This window comes from Balaenoptera ricei, chromosome 20 (assembly GCF_028023285.1).
Source record: "Balaenoptera ricei isolate mBalRic1 chromosome 20, mBalRic1.hap2, whole genome shotgun sequence".
In the NCBI taxonomy this organism is placed as follows: Eukaryota; Metazoa; Chordata; class Mammalia; order Artiodactyla; family Balaenopteridae; genus Balaenoptera; species Balaenoptera ricei.
In genome coordinates, this window is record NC_082658.1 from 48,835,954 (window position 1) to 48,861,372 (window position 25,419).

The window sequence follows — 25,419 nt, forward strand, 5'->3', positions numbered from 1 at the left end:
CAGAAGGATAAAGTAAAAGTCACTCTTCTCATCCCCATCATCCTACTCCCAGGGATGACTGTTAATACTTCCAGAAATTTTCCTTGCATAAGCAAACATTAATATATTGTAGCTGCTCTTTAAGAAACACACATGCACACAAGCCATAATTATATTATGCATATTATTCTGCTTTGTGTTCCCCACACACTTATCACTATATCTTGGACACTTTTCCATGTTTATAAAGATATACCTCATTCTTTTAAAGGAGTGCATAGTATTCTATTTTGCAATTATATATAATTTATTTAAATAGTCCTCTACTGATGAACATTTAAATTGTTTCCAGTCTTTACTATTATATACAGTATCACTATGAACATGCTTTCACACAATCTTTGGGCATTCATGTGAATATATTTGTTGGATGGATACCTAGAGGTGGAATTGGCAGTTAGTTAAAATATTTTAAACATCTTAGGAATCGGCAGACATTATCAAATTGCCTTCCTAAAGGGTTTAGTTTTCTGTTTTCCACTGGAATCTTTGTGTCTCCTCCCACACTGTGATCTATTAAATTAACTCAGGGCCCAAGATTCTCTTCTACACATCTTTTACATACTGCATTAAAAATATATATATATATATATCAATATATGTATATATACGTACATATGCGTACGTATATGTGTATAATATTAGAAAAGTAAAACATGCTTAAGGAAACTAGAGAAATATACTAAATTATAAAGAAAAATATGAAGAACTATATTATAGACAATTAATTTAAAAGAATTACTTAGACTGTAAAAAATATAGTACAAAAACTATTTTGAAGATAATTTTTAATTCAGAAGATGTTTTAAGATCTTGTTTGATGCTAATGATGTAGAAGACATTATAGGTGAATGAGCCAAATGTGGCCTAATACTATCAATGTCCTGAAATGGGGTGAGACAGAGACAGAAAAATGGGAAATAAATTTGGGAGTAACATAATACGGAATCTAGAGGAGCTGAGAAGGTCTTGAAAGTAAAAACAATAACTGATATTTATTGAGCTGACACTCACTGTGTACCAGATCCTCTATTACGAGTTTACATGCAGTATCTCAATTCTCACAAACAACCCTATGATTCTATTATTATCTTTACGAGGCTCAGAGAGGTTAAATGATTTGCCTGAGGTAATACAGTAGTATTTCAAACTCAGCCAGTTATTCTGGCTCCAGAACCTGTTTTGTTAATCAGTCTTCTACATTGTCTGCATGATTATGTAGGTTCACTACCGAACACGTTAAGTCTGAAGAGGTCTACTGCCAACAGGAAGAACTCCTGCGGACCTTAAATACCTACCTTCCTGCACCTGGTGTTTTTTCCTCTACTTGATCCTAGCTATAGCTAGCAGGTCCTGACAATAATAGGGACCTAACCCAGTGCTAAATATAGCAGTAAGATGATCTTCTGGCTGTTGTATACCATCCTCTTGCTACCAGATCCCTCAGAACTCTGTATTTCAAACTCCTATTCATCCCAAGACATTTTTCAAAGCACTTATATCTAAACATTTTTTTGTTTCCCTAGTTTTTTTTTACACAGCATCTTACATGAAGGAGGCATTTAATGTATTTGTGGATAATCATGGGATCATCATCTCATTTGATGTTTTAAATAAACCTACTAGCTGGGCAGGTATTATCATTCCTTGCTACAGTTAAGGAAAAGATGAACCAGACTAATGTCTAGGTGATAAGAAGCCTAGACTCTAGGCTGTGTGTCCAGTTCATCCAGTCTCAGATCCATTTACCTAAGCTGAGATGTGTGCAATTCAATCTGTCAACATACTATTGACAGATTAACTGAATACAATTGGACTAATCCTGAACACCTTAAGGCCAGGCACTTTAGATACTGATTATCAAAATGAGTTAAACCCTTTTATAATAATTCCCTACTTAAAACCCCCAAATAGTTCCTTGTTCCCTTTCAGATCAAGTCCAAGCTCTTCTTCTGGCCTTCAGATCCTCCATAATTTATTTATTTATTCCTTTAATTTATTTTTGTCTGCATTGGGTCTTTGTTACCGTGTGTGGGCTTTCTCTAGCTGTGGCGAGTGGGGGCTACTCTTCATTGCGGTGCGCGGGCTTCTCATTGCTGTGGCTTCTCTTGTTGCGAAGCATGGGCTCTAGGCGCACTGGCTTCAGTAGTTGTGGCATGTGGGCTCAGTAGTTGTGGCGCACAGGCTTAGTTGCTCCGCGGCATGTGGGATCTTCCCGGACCAGGGCTCGAACCCGTGTCCCCTGTATTGGCAGGTGGATTCTTAACCACTGCACCACCAGGGAAGTCCCAGATCCTCCATAATTTAAATCCTACTGTAATCCAGCCATTATGGCATATTATTCTCAACTCCATCTCTTCGCCAACACAATCAGTGTAACTATTTTTTACCCATTCTCCCAAAACAAATCCTTGCCATAATTAGGTGGTTTCTATCCTGTCCTCCTATATCTGAGTCTCCCTCTCCTCTCTGTTCAAATTATTCCTTCTCTGAGACCATTTTTATACAGGTTATCCATGTACAACATATTTTCAAGGCCTGGTTCAATTCTCAGCTCTTTCATTAATTAAAAACTCTACAGTGTTTTCACATACATCCTCACTTGATTCTTACTGAAATCCTGTGTATAGGTAAATAGAGCTAGCTGGGATTATCAGCTTCATTTTATTGGTGTGGAAATTGAGGCTCAAAAATTAAGGGACCTGCCCAAGTTTACATAGCAAGTGTCAGAGATAGGATTTGAACTGAGGCCTTCTGATTAAGTCCAATGATCAATTCCTGGTTTATAGTATGCTATGACTCTTTTCTAATGCCTTTAGAATTTATTTATTTTAAAAAAAATAATAAATTTATTTATTTATTTATTTTTGGCTGCATTGGGTCTTCGTTGCTGCGTGCGGGCTTTCTCCAGTTGCGGTGATTAGGGGCTACTGTTCGTTGCGGTGCGTGGGCTTCTCATTGTGGTGGCTTCTCTTGCTGTGGAGCACGGGCTCTATGCATGTGGTCTTCAGTAGTTGTGGCTCGCAGGCTCTACAGTGCAGGCTCAGTAGTTGTGGTGCACGGGCTTAGTTGATCTGCGGCACGTGGGATCTTCCTGGACCAGGGCTCGAACCTGTGTCCCCTGCATTGGCAGGCAGATTCTTAACCACTGTGCCACCAGGGAAGTCCCTCCTTTAGCATTATAATCTGTATTGTTATTCAAGGTCTTATTCTCTATTTTATGTCACATATGCCACATAATTTCTCTCTCTGCTGAAGCAAATCACGTACAGTAACTCTCTTTTGTGGACTTCATAGAGCCTAGCACAGTGCTGGGCAAGTCATAAGCATTAAATATATTCTGGTTGGTTGATCCTTTACCCCACACCCCACTATATTCTGCTTAGGGCTCTAGATAAATATTCCCTGAAGGAATCAATATGTTAATGACAGAGGGTCTCTCTCCCTGGGAGCTCCTGATACGGGGAGAAATCCCTAGGACTCCTTTTCATTGTCTCATCTTTCTGCTGCCTCTTGCTCTTTGGGTAGATGCCTCCTTCATACAGAGAATACAGCAGAGGGCCTGGAACACAATCCAGTATGTAAGGGTTTTATTTTTATTTTCAAGACTGCTCTAGACTTTCAGGAGCCAAAAGTTCAAATCGCAGCAGGATTGATTCAGCCCTTTCACAAGCAATTTAGTACTATGCAGTTTGTTTAGACTGATCAAGTTTCCAGGCCCTGGCTGAGCAGCATCATTATCTCTCCAAGCTTTCATGTATCAGCTTCCCTGGCCATATTTCACTTTCCATGTCTTTCTTCTCTGAAATCAGGTGAACATGCAAAACTACACAGTTATACACAATTTTGTACTTTTCAACAACCTTCAAATATCTTCAAGGAATTTAAATATAATACAGGAAGTTTTTGGGTTTTTTTTTCTGTTCCCTGCCTCGGTTAGGCAAAAATCAAGAAGGATGCAAAAGTTATACTCTTCAGTTCTCAGTAGAAAGGGGGTACTCTGTATCATTCTTCAGCTAGTACATCAACTAACTGAGAAGAGATATGGTATTGCTCGATTCTATTCAATCCACCTCAGCTGGAAGGTCAACTGGACAATGGATCTTAAGTGAAATGAAAAATACTTTGCCAGGGGAAAAGAAGACTAGGTAGCAACTCTTTCTCTTAATGTTTAATTGTGAAATATTTCAAACATACAGCAAAGAACAGAGAGGATAACACACAGCCAGATACTCAGTAGACAGCAGGATCACGTTCTAACATTTTACTCTTCAGATTTTAAAACATTACAGTTGAAGCCCCCTGTGAACTTCTCTATGAGCACTTTCCCCTTCCTCTATGCACGTAACTACTCTCCTGAATTTGGTGTTCATCTTTCCATTCATGTGTTTATATTATGCATGTGGAATATTTTTCTTTAATATAAAACTCAGAAAATTACAGCTTATAAGCATTGAACTTTCAAAAAATTTTTTCTTAAGGTTGCTATATAAAATACACATAAGAGAGTAAATAAAAACGTTTTCCTGCTTAAAAACTTCTAGTCCAGGGATGGATAGATGAGTAGGTATATGATAAAGCCAATATAGCAAAATGTTAATTGTGAATCTAGGGGGTATGTGTATTTGACTGTTTACTGTATACTTCTTTCAACTTGCTTGCATGTTTACATTTTTTTTTCCTTTTATTTTATTTATTTATTTATTTATTTTTGGCTGTGTTGGGTCTTCATTGCTGTGTGCGGGCTTTCTCTAGTTGCAGCGAGCGGGGGCTACTCTTCGTTGCCGTGCGCGGGCTTCTCATTGCTGTGGCTTCTCTTGTTGCGGAGCATGGGCTCTAGGAGTGTGGGCTTCAGTAGTTGAGGCTCACGGGCTCTAGAGTGCAGGCTCAATAGTTGTGGCACACAGGCTTAGTTGCTCCGCGGCATGTGGGATCTTCCTGGACCAGGGCTCGAACCCATGTCTCCTGCACTGGCAGGTGGATTCTTAACCACGCCACCAGGGAAGCCCTACATATCTTTTTAATAATAAAATATTAGGAAACCCCCCCCCCCAAATCTCTAGTTCATATTTTGTCTAAAAATCTCAGTGAGGAAGGACATCAACTGGTTTCAGATGCTTAAGGATCTAGTATACTTACAGAAAACAATAATTAGGCTTGATAGTCTAATTACTGTTTAAGCTCTTACTTTATGGTATGTAACAAACAAAAAGAGAAAAGACCAGTTCTTCTAAGATTTATCTTCACAGAGCCACATCTTGTAAAGCAGCAATTTCAGCTTTGACCTTTCCATCCTTTTCTGGAGAGTTCATAAAATGATTTGTTTGTAATCCCTTTCTCACCATGATTTAAGCCCCCAAATGGAAAACTGTTTATGGTTGATAAGCACACCTAATAAAATGAGTGTATTAAAAAATCAGAAGAGCAATACTTTTAAATGTTTTTAAAAGATTTTTATAGTCCTTCTCACAAACCTTCTAAATGAACTTATCTCAGGAAAATGCTCTGCTACAAGTTGATCTTGAGAAGAACTAGTACAAAAGACATTCACTACTGGTAAAATAAATACCACTGTGATATAATATTACACAATAGTACTTTGCCTACTGTTTCAGGTATTTTCATATTTGTATATTATTTTTGCCTGACAATAAGCACACTAATTTTTTTTTTAAGGAAGAGGAAACGGAGTCTCAAAGAATGAATCTACTTGTGTCAAGTCATGCAACCAATACAAACATAGGCCTCCTAACTTCAATACCAGTGCTCTTTTCATATAACTGAGAACAATGAACTAAAAATCTTTTTGTTTTAGTGGCATTTAAAAAATGACATTATCAGAAATTATACTATTTATCATTTGTTTGTAAAGTACTTTACCTTAAGTGGCCTAATTTAATAGTAATTACTCTTTGGGGTCGATATTTTCATAATTTTATAGGTAAAGTAACATATTCAGAGGAAACTAAGCTTAATGAAGACTGTTTTAATTACAGCATACTGCTTTCCAAAAGGAAGGTTCTTCAAGGAAAAGGATTATGTTGGGTTAAAAACAGCAATTCCATTTTGGGCAATGTGAGATATTGTTGCATCAACACAATTCTTAACAAAAAATTTTTAAGAAAAATTGTGTACTTATTAAAATTAAATTTAATTAACATTTTAAATTAAAATTTAAAATACGTACAAGTTGACTTTTGAAAACTGAGCAAATAAAAAGATATGATAAATGATTGTCAAAAATAAAGTCAGTGAGGGGCTTCCCTGGTGGTGCAGTGGTTGAGAATCTGCCTGCTAATGCAGGGGACACGGGTTCGCGCCCTGGTCTGGGAAGATCCCACATGCCGCGGAGCAACTGCGCCCGTGAGCCACAATTACTGAGCCTGAGCATCTGGAGCCTGTGCTCCACAGCAAGAGAGGCCGCGATGGTGAGAGGCCCGCGCGCCGCGATGAAGAGTGGCCCCCACTTGCCGCAACTGGAGAAGGCCCTCGCACAGAGACGAAGACCCAACACAGCCATAAATAAATGGATAAATAAATAAATAAATAACAAAAGTGATTGTAAAAAAAAAAAAATAAAGTCAGTGAAATTTACTGATTGCTGAACACTACTTATAATCATAGTCCTTTTTATATTACAGAAAATAAATTTTGGGCTTTGTGTGTGAGCCTAGTGACAGATTTAGCTAACGATGAATGAATTACAGTTAAAGAGTTATTTTCTTCTTATAATATTACCAGGTGTAATTTATTCTAGATATTACTGGAAGAGAAGTGGATGATTAAATATGATGTTACAGTTAATTAAACAGTAATAAAAACATAACCCCCCCCCACCGCCCCACTCTGAAACTCTTACAGCTGAATGTAATCCAAAGTGGCACCTAAATACACATTTAAAGGTTAATTCTTTCATGGGCTTACCTGGCGGTGCAGTGGTTGAGAATCTGCCTGCCAATGCAGAGGACACGGGTTCGAGCCCTGGTCTGGGAAGATGCACATGTCGTGGAGCAACTAAGCCCGTGTGCCACAACTACTGAGCCTGCGCTCTAGAGCCTGCAAGCCACAACTACTGAAGCCCACGTGCCACAACTACTGAAGCCCGCACGCCTAGAGCCCGTGCTCTGCAACAAGAGAAGTCATCACAATGAGAAGCCCGCGTACCAGAACAAAGAGTAGCCCCCACTAGCTGCAACTAGAGAAAGCCCACGTGCAGCAACGAAGACACACAGCGAAAAATAAATAAATAAAATAAATCTATAAAAAAAAAGGTTAATTCTTTCAAGAAGAAATTTCGTCACTTAAAAAAAAGAAAAGCAGGCTTCCCTGGTGGCGCAGTGGTTGAGAATCTGCCTGCTAATGCAGGGAACACGGGTTCGAGCCCTGGTCTGGGAAGATCCCACATGCCGCAGAGCAACTAGGCCCGTGAGCCACAATTACTGAGCCTGCGCGTCTGGAGCTTGTGCTCCGCAACAGGAGAGGCCGCGGTAGTGAGAGGCCCACGCACCGCGATGAAGAGTGGCCCCCACTCGCCGCAACTACAGAGAGCCCTCGCACAGAAATGAAGACCCAACACAGACAAAAATAAATAAATAAATAAAGAAAGAAAAGCACACAAATACCTGTCTTTGTGGGCTATAAGTGTTCTTTGTAAAGATATAATCCCTGTTTAAAGGCATCTTAATGCTGCACAGCCACCCCTTCTCCAAAGACCAATATTGATATCGGACTATGTAGAGTGATACGGCTTGAATGATGGATGTATTCCATCAAACATTAAGTTCACATCTCTGAAGGGAGTTCAAATTTTGCTCTGCATCAAAAAAACCCCATAAGGGGTAGCCATGTTTTCCCCTAAGAACCCTGTTTTTTACAAAATCTCAAGGGAAAGAGAGCTTTAGTCAGTCAAACTGAAGCATTAACTACGAAAAAATTTCTGCTTACTCTTTTACATGGGCATAGTAATTACTGGAATGATAAGTACTAAGAATCTAGGGAAAATTCTGTGATAATAAAAAAAGGAACCCTAGGAAGCAGAATATTACATTTCTTATGCTGAACCTTCAAAATAGGGCTTTTACAGTCCTAAATGTTAATTTATGTTTGGACATATACGATACTTATTGTTTATATTTTACAGATGGGTAAACAGAGGCATACCAAAACAGTGAATGCCAATTTTGTCAGGTACCATGTTAGTGTGAGATATTCAAAGAAGTATGAGAATATATAATTATATACTAAACAGTTCCCTGTAAAGCAGGGGAGACAGATGAGATATGTGAAAAAAGTGGCCCTCAGTCCACCAAACTACCCAATGCTCCTCCCTGAACAGCATGCTTTTTACAGGTTTGCATTTGCAGATGTTGTTCACTTAACTTGAAAAACCTATTCCTCCCCTCCTCTCATCACTACCCAAAGCTTTCTGGTTAATGCTTTTATTCAAGATGTCTTCTGTAAAGGTTATAGTGGGTTATAAATGTTCTTACTAATAGTAAATAATTTATTGAGCATTTACTGTGTGCTAAGCATCATGCCAAACTATGTAAATGAATGATATCTCATTTCATCATCACGGCAATTTTATGAGAACTGCTAACCAGCGTTCACTTTTAAGGAATTTCCTGGAGTAACTGAGAGTCTCCATTCTCTCTGTAAAGCATCCTACCATAGTAGCAGAGATGCTCGTGCCTAACAGGTTACTCCTCTCTAGTATGCCTGTTCACTTCTGCTTTTACAAGTTGGATGCTCGTCAAGAATATTTGTATTTGTTTTAAGAACTGTTGGTTCCGACGTAAAGAATGGACTTGAGGACACGGGAAGGGGGAAGGGTAAGCTAGGACAAAGTGAGAGAGTGGCATGGACATATATATACTACCAAATGTAAAATAGATAGCTAGTGGGAAGCAGCCACATAGCACAGGGAGATCAGCTTGGGGCTTTGTGTCCACCTAGAGGGGTGGGATAGGGAGGGTGGGAGGGAGATGCAACAGGGAGGAGATATGGGGATATATGTTTATGTATAGTTGATTCACTTTGTTATACAGCAGAAACTAACACACCATTGTAAAGCAATTATACTCCAATAAAGATGTTAAAAAAAAAAAGTGACAGAAACAAATCCCTCCCCCCCCCCCCAAAAAACCCTGTTGGTTCCTATTGCAATCATAATTATGTAATTTAATGAAACATTATGTAAACCAATTACATATGAATACAAAAATAATTTATTTCTATGAAAATAAAGTCGGATGCCTTTGAAAAACCTAAAAAGAGGAGAGTTACTTTAAAAATTGCTGTTGAAGCCTCTTCAATAATTGGTGCTGGGGGCTTCCCTGGTGGCGCAGTGGTTGAGAGTCTGCCTGCCAATGCAGGGGACACGGGTTCGAGCCCTGGTCTGGGAAGATCCCACATGCCACGGAGCAACTAGGCCCGTGAGCCACAACTACTGAGCCTGCGCGTCTGGAGCCTGTGCTCCGCAACGAGAGGCCGCGACAGTGAGAGGCCCGCGCACCGCGATGAAGAGTGGCCCCCGCTTGCCACAACTTGAGAAAGTCCTTGCACAGAAACAAAGACCCAACACAGCCAAAAATAAATAAATAAATACATTTATTTAAAAAAAAAAAAAATTGGTGCTGGGAAAACTGGACAGCTACATGTAAAAGAATGAAATTAGAACACTCCCTAACACCATATACAAAAATAAACTCAAAATGGATTAAAGACCTCAGTGTAAGGCCAGAGACTATCAAACTCTTAGAGGAAAATATAGGCAGAACACTCTATGACATAAATCACAGCAAGATCCTTTCTGACCCACCTCCTAGAGAAATGGAAACAAAAACAAAAATAAACAAATGGGACCTAATGAAACTTAAAAGCTTTTGCACAGCAAAGGAAACCATCAATAAGATGAAAAGACAACCCTCAGAATGGGAGAAAATATTTGCAGATGAAGCAATTGACAAAGGATTAATCTCCAAAATTTACAAGCAGCTCATGCAGCTCAGTATCAAAAAAAAAAAACTAATCCAATCCAAAAATGGGCAGGAGACCTAAATAGACATTTCTCCAAAGAAGATATACAGATTGCCAACAAACACATGAAAGGATGCTCAATATCACTGATCATTAGAGAAATGCAAATCAAAACTACAATGAGGTATCACCTCACACCAGTCAGAATGGCCATCACCAAAAAATCTACAAACAATAAATGCTGGAGAGGGTGTGGAGAAAAGGGAACCCTCTGGCACTGTTGGTGGGAATGTAAATTGATACAGCCACTATGGAGGACAGCATGGAGGTTCCTTAAAAAACTAAAAATAGAACTACCATACCACCCAGCAATCCCACTACTGGGCATATACCCTGAGAAAATCATAATTCAAAAAGAGTCATGTACCACAATGTTCATTGCAGCTCTATTTACAATAGCCAGGACATGAAAGCAACCTAAGTGTCCATCGACAGATGAATGGATAAAGAAGATGTGGCACATATATACAATGGAATATTACCCAGCCATAAAAAGAAATGAAATTGAGTTATTTGTAGTGAGGCGGATGGACCTAGAGTCTGTCATACAGAGTGAAGTAAGTCAGAAAGAGAAAAACAAATACCGTATGCTAACACATATATATGGAATCAAAAAAAAAAAAAAATGGTTCTGAAGAACCTAGGGTCAGGACAGGAATAAAGACAAAGACGCAGATGCAGAGAATGGACTTGAGGACATGGGGAGTGGGAAGGGTAAGCTGGTACGAAGTGAGAGAGTGGCATGGACATATATACACTACCAAATGTAAAATAGATAGCTAGTGGGAAGCAGCCACATAGCACAGGGAGATCAGCTCGTGCTTTGTGACCACCTAGAGGGGTGGGATAGGGAGGGTGGGAGGGAGACGCAAGAGGGAGGAGATATGGGGATATATGTATATGTATAGCTGATTCACTTTGTTATAAAGCAGATACTAACACACGATTGTAAAGCAATTATACTCCAATAAAGATGTTAAAAAAAGAAAAAGAAAAGAGATGAACAGGGTAAGAATTGCTGGTGAAACCAACTGGGATACTATGGGCAGAGTGTATAAGGAGAACCAGCAAAGAATGACGATTAGAAAGCCAAAGGAGGTGAGAACTGCAGAGAAGAATGGTCAATAGTGTCATTTAAGATGGGGATCAAAAATTATTCACTGGCAATCTTAACAAGAACAGCCGTTTGAGTAGTGGAGGGAAAAAAAAGTCAGATTTCATGGGTTAAACAGTGAATGTGAGTTGACAAAGGAGGCAGTAAATACAGACTGTCCTTTCAAGAAATCAAAATAAACTTGTAGTTTGAGGTGAAAACAAGGTTATGGGATGGTATTTTAAAATTATATTTTAATTTCTTTTAGTCTGATAAAGACCTGACCGTGTTTATAAGATGAGGGAAACAAGCCAACAGAGAGAGGTAAAACATTGTATTTAACCCTATGACAAATTAAAAGATTAAATAATAGTCACAATAAATCTTGGTAAAGGATACAATATTTAAAGAGTCTAAATTCCATGAAACAGGAATATTTTTACCAAAGGTATAGATGCCAATAAGACCATTAGAATGCTTTGCAGATTAAAAACCTTCCAAAAATGTGTTCACATACTTGAACCTTAAAGATCCGTATCAAGTTGGCTCAGAAGTCATTTTCCAGAAATTTCTAGAATGGCAGAGAAATGTAATTGTGTGTGTGTGTGTGTGTGTGTGTGTGTGTGTTAAGGATAATTTAATTTCTCATTCTCAACATATGCTTGACATCTAAAGAGATCTGCATAGGCTTATTTTCTGCTACATGGCATTAAGAGTTTAAAATACCCCCAAATAAATTACAGTATGTAAAAAATAAACAAAAGCCTAGAGTGAGGAGAGATTAGGGGGTAATTCAGTTAATGAGCTTTACGTGGTGGAATCTGGTATTCTAAAAATTGAGCTCCTGCATAGTTACCTTATCGCACACAGTTAAGGGACTTGGAATTTCATATGTAACTTCTGGCCAGCAGGTTATTTTTTAAAAAATAAGAACCATTTCTTCTTTTCAATCACAGGTAAAATCTCCAACTTAAAAACAGTAACACACGTGAACTTCTTATTGGCATCATATTTTTAATGTAATTATTTGTAATCTTCCCAAATATGCCTTTCCTATATTCTACATGGCCTGTATTTTCCGGTCCCAGAGGGTATCAATTATAAATATTTTATGTGGCTAAAGACACAGCAGCAATGTATGTGTGTGTGTGTGTGTGTGTGTGTGAGAGAGTGTGTATGTAACGTATACATGTTATAGATCATCCTTTTAACAGAAAGCTTAGAGTTTGGTTTTCTTAAAATTAAGTCATTTGGTATTCTGTAGAATTCACATACCAATCTACCTAAGACAATCACCATTTAACTCAGTTGAACACTAAAAGTGATTTCATTGATTACATGTTCCAGCTGTTAAGAGGAATAGTTTTGCAAAACAAAACAAACAAAAAAACATTGGCCTGCCAGTTATATTTAAATTTAGTTGAAAACCTTAATGTATCAACTGCCTTTTTAATTTTTTTTTTAAGGGGGGATGAAGAACTAGGCTATAGTGATTCTGAAGGTTTCTGAAATACTGTAAAGATTTACTTGTTTATTATGGACATAAAATTATGATCCTACTTTTAGAAGAGCTCAGTTTATAATAATAAAAAGGAATATTAGTAATAATAATAATAATAGTTACCACTTGTTGAGTGCCTATTATTGTGATAGGCACTTAACCTTTATATCTCAAATCCTTGTTTCTGTTATAGAGTTGAGGAAATGGGCTCAAAGAGCCTAAGTATCTTTTCCCAAAGCCTGAAAATGGGTGGAAAGTATGGTTCTTTATTCATTCCTTCTACAGAAAACTAATGAGTACCATCTATGTGCCAGAATTTAAGGATACAATCATGAACAAGATATTGTCTTTGCTCTCACTCAGTTTAAGTGGCAAGAACAGACAACAAGTAATGTGTAACAACAGTGTTGGAAGTGCTGTGAAAGGGAAGCAGAGAGTTCCGTTAGAGCATGAGGTGAGAATTTTTCCACTGAAGAGTAAGGATTATTACAAGCAAAGGTGGCTCATAACCAATTATGTGTTTTAAATAGTTTCTAAATTTCCTGACCTTTTGTTTGGTGTATTGGCAGAATAGCTGTTTTAGGGTTGGTTTAGGTAATCCATAACAGGTCCTTTCTTCTTCCTCCAAATGGGTCCTTGGCTTGGGGAAATTCTCAGTGAATAATTAATACCAGAATAGTCTGCCAGTTATGTTTATTAATACAATTTTTTTGCCTCAGGATGGTGGAATAGCAGTGAGTCAGAGAAGCAGATGAGTCTGTGCTCAATAAATATTCATTGATGAATGAAGCAAGATGATCAGTACCTTTAAACAGGGTTTTACAAATAGCATCCAATGGCTGTGACTTTAGGTAATCATCCAGGTTGAATCAGATTTGACTTACTGACTCAGAGATGGGAAGCTCCCATTTCTAATTCAATACTAGGCTTGTACTAAATAAGAACTTTATTGGTATATGAAGTGTGACAATTTCTCTTCTTGCTTTTCCTCAGTAAATGATCTTAATATTATATGATGTAAATGGTGTCAGTCATAGTACAGAGTTAGAGAAATTAGGCTGTGAGTTTGTGAAATTAAAATGGAACAGAAATAAGAAAATACTAGTGAAAGTACATCACTTTATATCTTGCCCTTAATACTTGGTGCTTGATATTCATTTAAGCTTTCCTATAAACAATTCTATTTGCATTTTCAACAATCCTATAGGATAGATGGGCAGATGCTATCCTCATTTTACAGATAGACAGGAAGGCTCAAACAGAAGTGAATTTTTATCCATAGAAATATTATTATAATGATGATAGAAAAAATAATGTAGTCCAATTCTCTGCCATTACACAGGTATAATAAAAAATGTTTGATGCTTATAATTTATATACATTTATATATATTTCCTTTTAGATTACAGTTTGAAAAACAGATGCTGCGCTGGGGTAAGTTTTCACTTTTACTTGGGAAATCTTTTGTTTTTCAGAAATCTTGTTCTCTAATCACCTGATGAAAATATAGCAAGCATTTTGAACTATCTTTTCTAAAGACTAATAGTCTACAAATAATACTAATATTCAACACATCAGTTCTAATAAACGCTTTACTCATCATCTTCTGAGATAATTAAATATGAATGTTGAAGTGATATGGAATTTGATGATGGCGGCAATTTGAGAGTTCATTTGAGTTATAATAGGAAATCTTTCTGTAGTGTTTATTTCCTTTAAAATATGTTTAACACAAACACATACAGGTGATACATAAATACATATATATATAATTTTTCTTACTCTGAAATATGTACTTGTGTGTGTGTATACCCTGTGTGTGTACAAACACATACATATGTATATGTAGATATACTTCAGGGTAAGAAAAATCATGAATTTCAGGAGTTCCTACAGTTCATACTGTTTAAACCCATAAGCACAAGAATATCAGAAGGAGAGAAGAAAATAAAAACTTGACCTTATACTGAACTCAGCAGTTCTGATATTAAGTGTTCAGAATAAACCTTTCCTAATAGCCTCTTATCCTTTCATCCAAAACAAATAACTTGTAGTGAACAAGAAAGGAAGTATATTAACTTTATTAATTTTTTAAAGTTTCCTGAAAATTTTCTGGAGGAAGGTAGATTCTGATTTTGGGAACTGCAGTGGGAGTGTAGAGAAGTAGGGAAAAGGATGAGCAAATCTTTGATTCTTTTTTGTAGGCTACTTTTTAAAAAAATGAAATTAATTACACCTTTTATTCATTTGGGAAAATCATTTTTGGAGAAGGTACCAGCACTACAGAAAGTTAATCATCCAGCCATGAATTACTTTTAAAGCCACAAGATGGATTTTTTTATCAAGCTTCCCTAGCTTCAACTCATATATTTATCATTCATTTGCTCAGTAATTTAACAATTAGGTAATGCATGCCTACTGGTTGCCAGGGCTCGGCCTGGATCTTGGGAATGTAAAACCAAGGCATGCATGGGAGCCGATGGCATATGAGGGGAGACAAACAAGAGTGTGAAAAATGATGAAGTCCTTCCTTAGAGAAAATTACTATGAACTTTTCAACGTTAATTTTATTCACCAAATTATATATACAACAGACTTGCAAAATTCAACACAGTTTTAAAGTAGGATTAACAGCAAGTACACTTTTTCATGAGTGAGTGAAACTATTTTCTTTTTTTTTGGATATATAGTTGTCTTTTATTTGTATGTTCTGATTCATTGTTGTTGTTGATGATGAAAAGAAAAGAAAATCCTTAATATAGTAGCTCTCCTGTCCTGGATGTATGCATTCAAACTCATTCCCTGGGTTTCCTTGGCTGCACTGTTTTTTCTGTAGGTAGGGCCTTATCCTGAGATAATACCACTTGATGGTCTTGCTGAATTAGTAAAGCCAATGCCAAAACAAGTCATCAATACTTTATCTCTGCCCTTGAGTTCTTCACAACATGGCTTTCTTTTAAAATTTTAAACATAATCTGGAAAAAACTCTTCAAATGCCTCAAAAACTATGGTAAGGGGAAGACAGCAGGGCTAGCAGGACTTTGGAGCACGAGCAGCCTCTAGGATCAGGCTATAGTTAGTAGAATCTACACATTTGCCTGTTTAGACTCCTTCCAGCAGCAGCTTGGTTGGCATAGTTTCTGCCAAGATCCACTGGAGCACTGCTGCCCCCGGCCCTGAAGGTTGAAGACCAGTTCAGCACTCGGGAAGGTTCTTTTGGTGGTCTTGGCAAAAAGTGATAGCCCCAAGCCCAGAGCCTTCCCAGGATTGGCCCCTTTCACATGGTCTGCATAAATAAAGAAAGAAAATGTTGAAGGTGCTCCCTCAAGTGCCACAATTTGGTTAGTCATTGAAGGTTATACATCTATGGAGTAGCCCTCTAATACTTTTGATTTATCTAGGATCTGTGAGCTGAATAGGTCTCAAGACCTTCCTTATAAGACATGAGAAAAATACTTCGCCACCTCTAGGAGGCATCCCCATTGCATAGTCTTTAGTTCAAAGGATTCACTCATCAATCTCAAACTGTTTCCACACAGGGCTGTGGTCATAAAGAGCCAAGCAAAGAAGGCTTTGGAGGTAACAGCCTCTACTGCGATGGGCACTGTAGTTGTGTTCTATTAACTCACCATAAAAAGGCCTAGTTGATAATAAAAGGGCGCACTAATTTGGTTTACTTCCATTGGAAAACCAATAATTGTTTTGTCCAGCAGCCTTATGACATTGGCTTCAAAATCTCTGAGGCCTGGGTTGGGGTCTTTGGCCTGGGTTTTTTGGACCTTGATGGGATGGACAGACTGATGCAAGAAGTTGCAACACACATAGCTGAAAAAGTACATCTGGATTGTCATGTGGGTGCCATGGAGGTATTGTACCCACATACAGAGCACTGGAGATGATGGTAGTACCTGTGGCTTTCTCTCTCTCTTGCAGCTCACTGACAATGTCTTTTTAAAAGGATAAACTTAAAAAAGAATATTTGCATAGCACTTTGCGATTACTGAAAGTAGACGTTTTCTTTTAACTCAAAAAGGTACAGAAACATATTGGATTGTGGTTAAAATTAAAAATTCATTGCTATTATCAGTTATTTAATTGTTAGATCTTATAACTTACAGCACTATCTAGTTCTTATAGGGAAATGTCTCCTTGGTTTTAGTAGTTAATACATAAATAATTGTTAATTACTGAGAACTTTTTATTTTGCTCGAGGCATAATTTTACATTTTTAACCTTCCTGTTTGAAGACTCAAGCTTTACCTATAAAATGTTGTTGTATATTTGTCAATTATTCCTTAATACATTTTTTAAAGTATCAATTTTATTTAAGGACAACCTAGGAATTTGTCCATTTCATCTAGATTATCCAATCTGTTGGTGTACAATTGTTCATAGTACACTTTTATAATCCTTTTTATTTCTGTAGAATCAGTAATAATGTCCCCACTTTTATTGCTGATTTTAGTAAATTTTTAAAATAATTTAATTAAATTAATTAATTTATTTTTGGCTGCGCTGGGTCTTTGTTGCTGCACACAGGCTTTCTCTAGTTGCAGTGAGCGGGGGCTACTCTTTGTTGCAGTGAGCAGGCTTCTCATTGTGGTGGCTTCTCTTGTTGCAGAGCACAGGCTTTAGGTGCATGGGCTTCAGTAGTTGTGGCTCGCGGGCTCTAGAGCGCAGGCTCAGTAGTTGTGGTGCATGGGCTTAGTTGCTCCGCGGCATGTGGGATCTTTCCGGACCAGGGCTCAAACCCGTGTCCCCTGCATTGGCAGGTGGATTCTTAACCACTGCACCACCAGGGAAGCCCCAGTAAGTTTTTTTTTAATTTTATTTTTTGGCCGCGTGGCATGTGGGATCTTAGTTCCCTGACCAGGGATAGAACCCGCGTCCCCTGCATTGGAAGCGTGGAGTCTTAACCTCTGCACTGCCAGGGAAGTCCTGATTTTAGTAATTTTAGTCTTCTCTCATTTATTCTTAGTCCACCTAGCACCAGAATTTGTCAGTTTTGTTAATCTTTTTGAAGAACGAACTTTCTGTTTCATCGATTATCTCTACTGATTTTCTAGTCTGTACTTCATTTATCTCTGCTCTAATCTTTATTATTTCCTTCGTTCTGTTAGCTTTGGGTTTGGTTTGTTCTTCTTTTCCTAGTTCCTTTAGGTGTAAGGTTGGTTTGTTGATTTGAGATCCTTCTTACTTTTCAATGTAAAAATTTTTAGCTATATATTTCCCCCTTAGCACTGCTCTTGCTGTGTGTGTCCTGTAAATTTTGGTATGCTGTGTTGTTTTCATTTGACTCTTAAGTATTTTCTAATTTCCCTTGTAATTTCTTCTTTGATGCACTGGTTGTTTAAAAGTGTGTTGTTTAATTTCCATAATTTTCCTGTTTTCCTTTTGTTACTGATTTCTAACTGCATTCCATTGTGATCTTAGAAGACACTGTATGAGATCTATCTTTTAAAATTTATTGAGACTTAATCTGCGGCCTAACATATGGTCCATCTTGGAAAATGTCCCATGTGCACTTGAGAAGAATGTGTATTCTACTGTTGTTGGGTAGTGTTCTGTATATGTCTGTTAGATCTAGTTGGTTTATTGTGTTAAGTCTTCTATTTCCTTACTTATCTTTTGTCTGATTGTTCTATACATTATTTTCAGTGTGGTAATGAAGTCTCCAACTATTATTATAGAACTGTCTATTTCTCCCTTCAATTCTGTTTTTGCTTCATACATTTTGATGGTTTGTCATTAAGTGCATAAATGTTTATAACTGTTATATTTTCTTGCTGCACCAAATCTTTTGTTAATACAGAACATCCCTCTTTGTCTCTTGTAACATTTCTGATTTGAAGTCTACTTTATCTGATAATTAGTACAGTCACCCCTGCTCTCTTCTGGTTACTATTTGCATAGAATATCTTTTTCCATCCTTTTACTTTCAACCTGATTGTGTCTTTGGATCTCAAGTGAGTCTCTTGTAGTTGGGTCATGTATTTTTCATCCCTTATGCCAATCTCTGTCTTTTGTTTGAAGAGTTTCATGGACTCATTTACACTTAAAGTAATTACTGATAAGAAAGGACTTGCTTCTCTCATTGTGCTATTTATTTTACACATGCCTTAAAGCTTTTTTTGTCCCTTATTTCCCCGTATTACTGTCTTCTTTTGTGTTTTGTTGAGTTTTTGTAGCGAAATGTTTAAATTCCTTTCTCATTTCCTTTTGTGTATGTTCTATAGCTAATTTCTTTGTGGTTATCATAGGATTACACTTAACAACCTAAAGTTTTAACACTCTGAATTCAACTTATACCAGCTTAGCTTCAATAACATACAAAAACTCTGTTCCTTTACAGCTCTGTCTCCACTCCTTTCAGTTTCTGATGTCACAACACCATTATTCATGGTGTCCCAAAACATTAACTAATAATTCTTTTAAATGCATTAGTCTCTTAAATTATGTATAAAACAAGATTTGGAGTTATAAACCAGAGTTACAGAAACACTAGCTTTTACACTAATCATTGGGGGTTTTTTAGTTTAAATGTATTAGTCTCTTAAATCACGCAGAAAATAAAAAGTGCAGTTACAAACCAAGGATACAATAATACTAGCTTTTATAATTGCTCATGTATTTACCTTTACTGAAATCTTTATATCTCCATATGGCTTTGAGTTACTATCTGACGTCCTTTCATTTTACCTTACAGGAAGCCCTTGGGCATTTCCTGTAGGGCAGGTCTAGTGGTCATAAACTCCCTCAGCTTTTATTTATTTGGAATATCTTAACTTCTCTTTCCCTTTTGAAGGGCAGTTTTGCCAGATATAGGATTCTTGGTTGACCGTTTTCTTCTTTTAGAACTTTGAATATATTGGCCCATTCTCTTTTGGCCTCCAAAGTTTCTGATAAGAAAACTTCTGGCCTCCAGACTTCTGATGAGAAATCTGCTGATATTCTTCTTGGGGATCCCTTGTATGTGATGAAGCACTTCTTTCTTGATGCTTTCAAGATTCTTTCTGTGTCTTTGTCTTTTGAAAGTTTTATTATAATGTGTCTCAGTGTGGGTCTCTTTGAGTTCATCTTACTTGGAGTTTGTTGAGCTTCTTGGATATTTATACTGTGTCTTTCAACAAATTTGGGAAGGTTTTTTTTGTTGTCGTTGTTGATTTTTGGCTGTGCCACGTGGCTTGCAGGATCTCAGTTCCCGAACCAGGGATTGAAACTGGGCCACCGCAGTGAGAGCCTGGAATCCTAACCACTAGGCCACCAGGGAACACCCACATTTGGGAAGTTTTTAGCCATTATTTCTTGTAATATTTGCTCTGGCTCTTTCTCTCTCATCCTTCCGGGTCTCCCATGATATGTATGTTGGTCCTCTTGATGATGTCCCATAAGTCCCTTAAGTTCTGCTTGCTTTTATTCAGTCCTTTTTCTTTCTATTCCTCAGACTTGATAATTTCCATTGTCCTATCTTCAAGTTTGATGATCTTTTCTCTTGCCTGCTCAAATCTGCCTCTGAATCCATCCAGCGAATTTTTAATTTTACTGTAATTTTCAGCTCCAGAAGCTCTTTTTTGGTTTCTTTTTAGATTTTCTATCTCCTTATTGACATTTCCATTTTGTTCACACATCATTTTCATAACTTCCTCCACATTTTCCTTTAGTTCTTTGAACATCTTTAAGATGGTTGTTTTAAAGTCTTTGTATAGTATATCTGCCATTAGGTCTTTTTCAGGGACAGTTTCTGCTATTTTTTTCTTTTGAATGGGTCATACTTTACTGTTTTTTGTATGCCTTGTGATTTTTTTGTTGAACACTGGACATTTGAATCTAATAATGTGGTAACTTTGGAAATCAGATTCTCCACCTTCCCCAGGGTTTACTATTTTTTTGTTATTGTTTTTGTTTTTTTGATTGCTGTAGGCCATCTCTGTGCCAAGGATCAGTCTGAGATGTAAGCTTAAGGTCTTCTCAGGTCTTTTCTGAGCCCTTCCCTAGGCATATGTGGACACATTCTAATTTTCCCCCTATATGAGCTGTTTTTTAAGTCCTCTCTTTAATGTCTGACTCCCAAAAGGTGGAAAGGCAAAAAGTGAAGGGGGAGAAAAAAAGGGTGCTAGCCCTTTAAATCCCTGGATGTCACTTCAGCATGAGGGAGAGGGGCTTGCAACAAAGGGGGGAGATGCAGCAACACTGGCTGCCTGCCCCTTTGTCTGCACCTCTATGATCGTAAGTGGCACTCAGTTATCAGATCACAGATCCCTGATATCTGGAGGACAGGGTCTTTTTTGCCCACCCCATCTTATATGAGCCGTGTGCAAGCTACACCAGGAACATGTGCACAGCTGCCTACCATGTGGCTGAGGGGGAGGGATGGATAGCTACTAAGAGCTAAAAGCTGAAATTGACCACAATTTACCCTCCAGTTCTTCCCCTAGTAGTAGCAGGCCTTCAACAGACTCCAGAGTTCCAAAATAGTTACGTCAGACAGATTCTGCCAGTGCAATTTGTTGTCGAGGTGGAGAGCCAGATTCCTGGTGCTTCCTACTCCACTATCTTCCCAGAATCCTCTCCCAGCAGTAATAGGTATTTGACACTTTATTAGTCTCTGGAGTTTTATACTATAAGAAAACAACTTTTCAAAAACTTACTTTGGCAAAGTCAAGAATTGAGGGGAAATTGTTTTCTCTTTTTTTTTTTTTTTTTTTTAATACCCTGAAGAATAACATCTGGGGGGGAAAAAGTAAAATTATTAAAAGAAAAAAACCAAGTAAAATTATTTACCTAGCTTTAAAAGATATACCTAATTTCATTATGGCTGCAATAATTAGTTTGCTTTTCAAGTCAGATTTAAGAGAAATGCCTATCGTAGCTACCAGAAGCAGAACATGTCAGATAAATATAAAATAGAATCTGTGAATACATTCTTCAGAAACACAGAGTACTTCAGGGAAGTGAAAATTCTTACTCTTGTTGAGTGGCTAGGAAAAGAACCTTTCAAAGTGTGCACTTACCAATTTAAAGGGGCTACTCCATACAGTGGCAGAACTCAAGAAGATGAGAGGCTAGCTCACTACATCCCCTGGTGGCCACATCAAAATATTTATAAACAGCTGAAAGTTCTCTGGATCAGAATAGTAACCCATATGGTGGGAGGTGGAGATTCAGACTTCAGGAGGGCCAAAAGCAAAAGATGAGGAGCTTCACTATCATCAGTTAGAGACGGTTTTTAAATACATGGAAAGCTCTACTTTTGTAAATCAATCAATCACATACACACACATATTCTGCTATAAGTTCAATAAAAGCCTTCTCCATGAAATATTAATATCATCATTCTGTTTCTTAAAATAGAAAAGTGAGGTGAGGGGGGCATCTTACTATCAAATGGCTCAGAAAAAAAAGTTCCTTGTACTGTATCAGCAATTTTTCTATGAGACTCCTTCAAAATTAAAAAATATACATATGAGGATAAATTATCAGTTCATTTTTACAGCAGACTTTTCCTCTTTACCACCTTTTTTTAAATTTTAAGTAGAATACTCTTATTCTCTAGGTTAACAAATTCTTTAACTAGAACATATACTCAGGTAGAAGTACATCTGTTTTCCTTCCACAGCCTAAAGATGGGCAATGTAGTATTTACTGTCATTATGATATTTAAATCCATACAAAAATTATTTCACTAAATAGGCTGAAATTAAATGAAGTCATATCTCAAAACTAAAAAAATAAACAGAGCAAATGCAAGAGAAAGAGAACTTCACAAGGTACCAAATAGAGATCTGGAAGAAAGAGTTGGCCACAAAATGAATGCATTAGTAACACAGTACCATTGTGAAATTATATCTTACACAAAGACATGCCCTGATTCCATGTTTTCTTTCAGCCGTCTTCAAGCTGTTTCCACTTGACTACTGCCCTGTTGCCTCACATGTTCAAAGGTGAACTCTTCATATGTGTTCACAGAAGTTCTCTTTTTCAACTATATCATTTCTAGTAAAGATATCAACCAATATTCTATTCTCTTTCATTCATTCATTCATTCAACAAGCATTTACTGAGTGGCAACTACAGGCTAATTGCTGTGGATACTGAGATAAAAGACACAGTCCCTGTCCTCATGCTGCTGTCAGTTGGAAGTGATTGCCCACCTCTAGCCATTTGCCTGCAACAGCTTCCTGAGTCATTTTCCTGCCTCCTCTCATACTGCATAACACTGGCAGACTCTTTTCTGGCATTCATGCCATTCTTCTAGACAAAGATCTATCAAATCAAAACTCCTCTGCTCTTAAGATATAGACAATTGTCTTCTTATTGTCCCTGGAACACATTAGCACCTACTTCCAGACTTCTGGGGATATCCTCCCACTCTCCCCATCCTCCTATATTTGGAATGCTCTTCTTCTGTTCTCCTATCTAATCCCATTCGTTCAAGACCCAACTCTTCCCAGGATATTTTCTGATACTCCTCTGGCCCACACTGCTTGCTCTCTCTCTTCCCCACCTGCAACAAAACTTTCATTGTTAGGTTTGAAGTACTTAAGAGAAAATAACACGTTTTCAAAGGTGCAGAACTTTTTCAGTAGATGGTAAGTAATTCTTTATGTCTATGAAAAACTGAAGAGGAAGAAATTACGTTTAGAAACAGGAGAGGTTTAGGGCTAAACATGAAAAATAACTACACATTCAGAGTAACTAAAAAAAGTAACAAATATTATACATGTTGCTTGAGTTGAGGGGAGAAAACATAAAAACCATCCTGAGTGGCTTAAACATTCATTTGCCTAAAAAAAGTAGTACGGGGGGTGGGTGGGATTTCTTTGAGATGTTTGAAACTATATTATTGTACAATACTATAAATTGCTGACCCAAAAGACAAATTCCTAAAGGTTATTCCTTTTCTCTTTACTTTATACAATTCTTAGCTTAGAGTTGATATATACAGAAATGGGAGAATTCTACTATAATTAAAATATTTTCCAAGTTTAGATCTAAGGTACTTTGTTTCCTTCCACAACTAGTCACCTTAAAAAAGATGTCTTGGGATTTCAAGATTTATTTCAATGGCATCTTTCTTTTGCTCACTTTTATTTATTATCTTGCAATTTTATTAGGTTGACTCATATGAGATAGCCATTTATAAATCAAAATGGTTGAATATTGGTGTGTTATATGGTTTCGTTTTATAGTTACCTTCCTGGCTGTTCCCAAGTCAGCAAAGTGGGTTATGACACAAGAAGACGAAAAGCTATCAGTTCATAAATATGCAAAAGAAAAGACTGGAGGGACTTCCCTGGTGGCACAGTGGTTAAGAATCCGCCTGCCAATGCAGGGGACATGGGTTCAAGCCCTGGTCCAGGAAGATCCCACATGCCACGGAGCAACTAAGCCTGTGAGCCACAACTACTGAGCCTGTGCTCTAGAGCCCGTGAGCCACAACTACTGAGGCCACGTGCCACAACTACTGAAGCCCACATGCCTAGAGCCCATACTCTGCAACAAGAGAAGCCACCACAATGAGAAGCCCGCACACCGCAACGAAGAGTAGCCCCCACTCGCTACAACTAGAGAAAGCCTGTGCGCAGCAACTAAGACCCAACGCAGCCAAAAATAAATAAATAAATTTATAAAGAAAAAAAAAGGACAAGACTGGAACTGAATTTCATCCATTTATATTTTTATCAAAAAGGTAATAATACACAACCTGATTTTTAGCTCTACAATTATTATTTTTTTATGCTTATCTCCTGGGAACGACAAAGCAGTGCCAGAGTTAGATATCATAAAAAGGAGCTGGTGTGACATGAGTAGATCATTTGTTTTTTAATTATAGTAAAATACATATAACATAAAATTTGCCCTCTTAAATAACTATTTTTAAGTGTACAAGGCATGAAGTAATTCACACTGTTGTTCGTTGTTCAACTATCACTACCATCCATCTCTAGAACTTTTTTCTCTTCCAAAAATGAAATTCTGTACCCATTAAATAACTCCCTATCCATCCTCCCCTATCCCCTGGCAACCAACATTCTACTTCCCATTTCTGAGAATTCGACTACAGTAGGTACCTCATATAAGTGGAATAATACAATATGTATCCTTCTGGGACTGCCTTTTTTCACTTGGCATAATGTCCTCAAGGTTCATCATAAATTGCAGGATTTCCTACTTTTTTAAGCCTGAATAATATTCCATTATACGTATATATTACATTTTGTTTATCCATTTATCTGTCTATGGATACTTGGGTTGCTTCTACCCTTTGGCTAATAATGTTGCTATGAACATGGGTGCACAAATTTCTCAAGACCCTGCTTTTAGTTATTTTGAGTATATACTCAGAAAGGGAATTGCTGGATCATATGGTAATTTCTAATTTTTTCCCACACATTAACATTTATTAAATATTTTGAGTACTATACACAATAGAAATATTGGTTAGTTATTTCTTTACTAATCAACATTTGGGATGTTTCCAAGTTTAGAAAAAATGTTGCAACAAATACTCTTGGGTCCATCTCTTTGTTCTGGATTAACTTCTAAAAGTGGAAGTTCTGGGTCCAAATCCAGAATATTTTGAATTTTAATTGATACTGCTAACTTACACTCTAAAAAGGTGGTACCAATTTATAAGGCAGAAAATGCTATTTTTTTGGATACTAATAATCTAAATCTTTGCTAACACAATGGTTAAAACATGTTTTAATTTTCACTTTTTAATTCTGTGAAGTTTAGTTTCTAACTT

General features: G+C 37.3%; 1 protein-coding gene and 1 pseudogene across 6 annotated transcripts in view; both read right to left on the reverse strand.

Moving 5' to 3' along the window:
• SSH2 (slingshot protein phosphatase 2) overlaps nucleotides 1–25,419 on the reverse strand; it is a 246,683-nt gene that overhangs the window by 116,321 nt on the left and 104,943 nt on the right. The gene's annotated exons all lie outside the window — the stretch shown is intronic.
• On the reverse strand, nucleotides 15,516–16,522 carry LOC132355815 (RNA 3'-terminal phosphate cyclase-like protein; annotated as a pseudogene).